This window comes from Lepidochelys kempii, chromosome 1, assembly GCF_965140285.1.
Source record: "Lepidochelys kempii isolate rLepKem1 chromosome 1, rLepKem1.hap1, whole genome shotgun sequence".
In the NCBI taxonomy this organism is placed as follows: Eukaryota; Metazoa; Chordata; order Testudines; family Cheloniidae; genus Lepidochelys; species Lepidochelys kempii.
Window position 1 is genome coordinate 126,936,255 of NC_136380.1, and position 6,961 is coordinate 126,943,215.

Below are 6,961 nucleotides of genomic sequence, written 5' to 3' on the forward strand. Positions count from 1 at the left end.
CCAATAAATGGGTAACTTTCTTAAAGGTTTTAATTGAAAATGGTGACACAAGCATTTCATCACATCATCTCTGATCCACTCCAACATCAACTTTTAATTGGGTTGTATAACATGGCCATAAATTTAGCCACTTTGTGCCAAGGTCATTAATAAAAATGTTGAATAAGACCGGTCCCAAGACTGATCCCTGAGGAACTCCACTGGTCACTTCCCTCTAGCTTTACAGTTCACCTTTCAGTATGACCTGTTGTAATGCCCCTTTAACCAGTTCCTTATCCACCTTTCAATTCTCATATTAATTCCCATCTTCTCCAGTTTAATAATTTCCCATGTGGAAGTGTATCAAATGTCTTAGTGAAATCCAGGTAGATTAGATCCTTTGTCTAAAAAAATCAGTTAAAATTAGACTAAAATTTCCATGCTTTGTCTCTTCCTGAAAGTGACTCTTTTTTTGGGTGAGCAAAATCCTTTCAGTTGTTACGAAGTTCAATAAATGTTAAAGATATACTTGCTTCGCTAACAAAAATTCTAATACTCCTTTGGGGGGGGGGGGGGGGGGAAGCAGTTTTTTGCACATTTTGAAATTGGGCATAAATGCAAGCCTCAATGAGGATAAATGCTCTTGGTTGGTTTGGAAAAAAGAAATCATATTGTATACAGAGAAACAGTACTAACTTTCCTTAAGACTACAGCTAACCTAGATCCACTGTGCCACCTAGTCAGTTGTTTCAAGGAAGTTATGTGTTCATCAGTTCCAAGCCTTTGCTGCTTTTCCTTTTAAAATGTTTTTTCTTAAAATCTAAGACATATGCAGTTTGGTCTTTGCAATTTGGCAAAGACTTTGCAATTTGGTCTTTTTTAAAAATAAAGGAAAAAACCCTCCCATAAACCAACCACATACTCCATTGTTAGGAAATTCCCAAAATTAAAATGCTCTGGCAGTTTACCAACATTGCAACTGTGTAGCGCTTTCTAATCCACTTGCCTTATTAAATGTAAATATTAACTGGGTACTCATTACTAATGTGCCCTAGAAAATCATAGAATATTAGGGCTGGATGGGACCTCAGGAGATCATCTAGTCCAACCTCCAAGCAGGACCAATCCAATTTTTGGCCCAGATCCCTAAATGGCCCCCTCAAGGATTGAACTCAAAACGCTGGGTTTAGCAGGCCAATGCTCAAACCACTGAGCTATCCCTCCTCTCACCCCCAAATATGTACATAGAATGATTGTTACCCAGGAGCAACTTTGATGTTAGCGTTCTTGCAAACTTAACGCTGCATTAGAAGAGAGGTTTTGGGGTTTTTTTGTATTTTGTTTATAGTTGACTGATATTTTTCATAGATATTAAGGTCAGAAGGGACCATTATGATCATCTAATCTGACCTGCACAATGCAGGCCACAGTATCTCACCCACCCACTCCTGCAATAAACCTCTCACTTATGTCTGAGCTACTGAAGTCCTCAAATCATGGTTTAAAGACTTCAAGGTGCAGAGAATCCTCCAGCAAGTATCCATGCCACAGAAGAAAATGAAAAACCCCCAGGCCTCTTCCAGTCTGCCTTGGGGGGAAATTCCTTCCCAACCCCAAATATGGCAATCAGCTGAACCCTGAGCCTGTGGGTAAGATTCACCAGCCAGATACCCAGGAAAGAATTCTCTGTAGTAACTCAGATCCCACCCCATCTAACATCCCATCACAGGCCATTGGGCCTATTTACCATGAATATTTAAAGATCAATTAATTGCCAAAATCATGTTATCCCATCATACCGTCTCCTCCATAAACGTATCGAGTTTAATCTTGAAGCCAGATAGGTCTTTTGCCCCCACTGCTTCCCTTGGAAGGCTATTCCAGAACTTCGCTCCTTTGATGGTTAGAAACCTTCAAGTCTAAACTTCCCGATGGCCAGTTTATATCCATTTATTCTTGTGTCCACATTGGTACTGAGCTTAAATAATTCCTCTCCCTCTCCGGTATTTATCCCTCTGATATATTTATAGAGAGCAATCATATCTCCCCTCAACCTTTTTTTTGGTTAGGCTAAAGGAGCCAAGCTCCTTGAGTCTCTCTTCATAAGACAGGTTTTCCATTCCTCGGATCATCCTAGTAGCCCTTCTCTGTACCTGTTCCAGTTTGAATTCATCCTTCTTAAACATGGGAGACCAGAACTGCACACAGTATTCCAAGTGAGGTCTTACCAGTGCCTTGTATAACGGAACTAACACCTCCTGATCTCTACTGGAAATACCTTGCCTGATGCATCCCAAGACCGCATTAGCTTTTTTCAAGGCCATATCACATTGGTGGCTCATAGTCATCCTGTGGTCAACCAATACTCCAAGGTCCTTCTCCTCCTCCGTTACTTCTAATTGATATGTCCCCAGCTTATAACTAAAATTCTTATTATTAATTCCTAAATGCATGACCTTGCACTTTTCACTATTAAATTTCATCCTACTACTATTACTCCAGTTTACAAGGTCATCCAGATCCTCATGTATGATATCCTGGTCCTTCTCTAAATTGGCAATACATCCCAGCTTTGTGTCATCCGCAAACTTTATTAGCACACACCCACTTTTTGTGCCGAGGTCAGTAATAAAAAGATTGGTCCCAAAACCGATCCCTGAAGAACTCCACTGGTAACCTCCCTCCAGCCTGACAGTTCACCTTTCAGTGTAACCCACTGTAGTCTCCCTGTTAACCAATTCCTTATCCACCTTTCAATTTTCATATTGATCCCCATCTTTTCCAATTTAACTAATAATTCCCCATGGGGCACCGTATCAAACGCCTTACTGAAATCGAGGTAAATTGGATCCACTGTGTTTCCTTGGTCTAAAAAATGTTACTTTCTCAAAGAAGGAGATCAGGTTGGTTTGGCATGATTTACCTTTTGTAAAACCATGTTGTATTTTGTCCCATTTACCATTGACCTCAATGTCCTTAACTACTTTCTCCTTCAAAAATTTTTCCAAGACCTTGCATACTACAGATGTCAAACTAACAGGCCTGTATTTACCCGGATCAATTTTTTCCTTTCTAACATAGTTCCTATTTTTAAGAAATTCTCCAGTCATATAGTACAACCCCTGAGTTTACAGATTCATTAAAAATTCTTGCCAATAGGCTGGCAATTTCATGTGCCAACCTTCCTTTTGTTTCAAAGTCTTACACTTCCCATTTTTATACAAAAGGTAATATTTAAGCCTCAGCAATGCAGAAACTTCAGTACCCACAGATCAGAAATGTAAAAACACAGCTTTCCCCCCCCATACTGCTGAGCGACAGGGTTACGTTTTCTGTGCTGGAACCTAGTTTTCTATGGTACTTGGCTTCTACAAAATTGTTTAGATGTAAAATTACTATCCATGGCTGCAGCACAGACATTTTCTTCAGTTCTTTAACACATTAGACAAATGTTAATTTTAAGAATGGACATTAAAAAGAAGTCTTTAAAATGTGGCTTTCAGCAAATGGTTTCATTCTTAATCCCTTAGAACACACACTGGCAGAAAAGCGCCTTGTTTTGGTAACCTAGGTGAATGGTTCTCAAATGTGAGGGGAATTCAAGGGAAATGCAGGCTGGATAACTCTAAAATGGCTCAAACTATATCTCTCACTTTGTCCATTATATATGTATTGCTTTACTGATTAGATGTGGCCTTGTGTTCAGCGCCCCGACTTTCCATTGGATCTAAAAGGAGCAAACAACATTTCAATAATATTTGAACATGTTGAAATATTGTGGTAGAAGCTTATTGTCTCACCATAGATGGGAACTTTGAGTCAGTCCAAATGCAGCGATTCTAAATGTCATGGAATAATGATTCAAGCATTCAGCTGGAAACCCGCGTCAAAAAACCTGAATGTCAAATATTTCCACAATTCACCCACCGCTTTATCCAATAAAAACAAACTCTAGTTGTTACAATGCATCCATTCCATCTGTAAGGTATCTATTTTTAACCATACATAGGCACATTCTCCTGTGGTCAGAAAGTTGGCTAATTCCAACACCCATGTTGGACTTTTGTCATCATTTGTCATTCTATATGGGGTATGCCCCCATCACACCCCTTTCAGAGAGAGAGAATGCATAAAAAAGACCAATGGATGGAGCTGGTAAAAAGTTTGAAATAGTGAATACTTTTTTGGAAAAAATATTCAGCTTTTTCAAACAACTCTACCAGTGAATAACTGCCCTGGGAGTTCTCCTGTGGTATACAATACTTAAAATCAAACACACACCGAAGGCTTTTGCAATAGCCTTTTAATTGCTGTAGTGCAAAGGTACGCAGTGTAACCATTTTATTTGTGAAGCAAAGAGCATGCCCACTCTTCATAATAACTGTAAGTGCAACCCAGGGTAAGATGGGGATTGAGATCTTACTGGAACCAGTTTATGTAGCGCTATGTAGTATATAATCCCCGGAAAACCATGTAAACTGGCTGTGCAATGAGCCAACTATCTTGGCTTGAATGCATAAATAAGGGGGATGAGACCTGCAGGGAACTCCATGTAAACAAGCTAGCCTACCTCAAGTTGGCCCTACATACTACCTTTGACCCTTACTCTCCTCCAACCCCTGTCGTCTTACCACTGGAGTAGAGTAGGGTTTATGAGCTCCAGGGAGGGAGGGAGAATTGACTGAAAATAGGTTGCTTGTTTTTTGTTTCCCCTCTTTGAAATTTAAATTGTGGGTCTGTCTTTGGTCACCAGGTTAAATTCTACTTTGCACTCACAGGAATCAGTGGGTGGAATTTGCTCTCTCTGTATGTGGGCAGACCCTGTTTTCTCTGCCTGGCTGAGCAGTTTCAGAGTTGTCAGCCATGGAGCAATCACTGTAGCCTCTCTGGCCTGTTCGTGTGCGCGCACTCTTTCTTTCTCGAAACAGATGTCAGCCCTGGAGAAATCATCCTTCCTAGGATGTCATCAGGAAGATTCTGTATATGCTCAGCGCCTCCCTAAGGTAAGTCCTTAGCACTTGACTGTGTCCTGCTGTTAGCCAACATATGTAACATGTAGTGCACACCATATTTGTAAGTATTACACATTAACATATTCTTTGCACTGCTTATGGGAGTTATGTGCTAACCAGCTCATTAGGGGATATTGAAAAATTGCCTGACCTTATCAGTGATGAGCAATTAGCTAAATACTATTAAACCTCAGTATACAACGAAGGTTGTTATAAATTAGCAATGTATTAAATCCATGTAAACAAATTTCATTTAGCCCAATTCATAATTTGGGGTCTGTGATTGTAATCGCGGTACTTGCTCTTCAGAACACTTATGCTCCGTGTTAGGTTCCACGTGTATTTCAGTTACAGTATCTATCTCTACTGATTTTGGCTCCTGACACTGCAATATTTGATACGTTGGCTACTGCCTGCTCAGAAGGTTACCTGGAAGACAGCATCCACAAGGAATGCATGGATCTACCTCAGCTACTGGTACATTCAGCAACGCAAACCTGGAGAGCACCTCAAATGGCTTGTTCTGTTAAAGGAGATCAATGTGTGTGTAAATAGGATGTTTTTTGACATTGTGACTCCAGTTTGTGGCCAAAACAGCCAGGATCAGTACAATGAGAAAGCGGCAAGGATAACCTGATAATATGGATGGGCAATACGGTATAGTAAATAATCATGTATGGAGGCCTTGTTTGTACTGCCACTACTCCAAATTTCAGTTTTGCGCCTTGTGTATGCACTATAGTAATGTCTATTCCAGTTTTTCAAAAGCTGCAGTACCAAGATAAGATTAAAAAAAAAAAAAAAAAAACCTCCTAGTTTTGAACGTACATATCGATCCACTAATCTTAAACGTATAAACATTACAAACTAGAAAAGACGTGTCAGTCAGATATGCACAAAACAGAACAAGCCCTGAATGACCTTTATCCATAATGGTGACCTTGAACTAATGGTTTTCCACATTTGGATAGAAGTTGCTTTTAAAGCTTTGCTTGCATTACAAGGAGTGTTCGTTTTAATTGTATCAATCACGTACTGCTGCTTAGACAGTTTGCTAAAATAGTATAGATTTCACATTAAATGCTCTCACTTCTGCTTCATATATCAACTTAGCAAAGGTGTCATCCTGATCTATTTATCAAAGCAACAAGTGGGGGAACTGTTAACGCATATTGCACACCATATTAATATGCATGACCCATCACATTAACATTATATACATATGAATATTGCGTTCAATTATGCTAATTTGTATGTTTCACTCTTACTTATGTCAAGAAATATATATCCCCCAATCCCCTGCAGGCTCAACAGAACAGCTGGCATTCGCAAATATAAACCCTGTCAAAATCAAGACACAGAAATGTTTTACCCTGGTACAAGCCCAACTAATTTGTAATGCGGTGTTCAAAAACAAGAGAAGTTGGGGGGGGGAGGCAGAGAAAAACAAGCTAAAAAGCAAATTGGTGAATTTCAGTCTTTGGTGATGTATAAAGTGCTTTTTAACTTGTAAACAAGTATGCTATAAATATAGTATCTATAAAGCTAGTTTTGGGGGCATATTGCCTTGACCTGTCAGCTGCCTTTAACACAGTGGCTGGCTTTTCTTGTAATGCTGTCCTTTCTTGGTTTCTGTGACTTTGTCCTCTCCTGATTCTCTGATCGCTCTTTCAGCCTGGCCTTTTGGAGGATCCTCCTAACCTACCCTCCAACTTTGTCATTCCCACCCCCCCAAACCTGTGCTAGGAGCTCTGGGCAGGAACGGGGCGAACAGAAAACTCTTTCAGCTACTCTTCTCCATCATGGCTGCAAGTATACCATCTCCTACAGCCTCTCCTACACTGGGGCATGAGCACCCTGCTCTGTACCCTTAGTCCAGCAGTAGCTTGGGCAGCCCATGCATTCAGGACTCATGAGCAGTTGGGCAGGGCAAATAAACCCCAGGATGCCTTCCTTCTTCAACCTCTCTT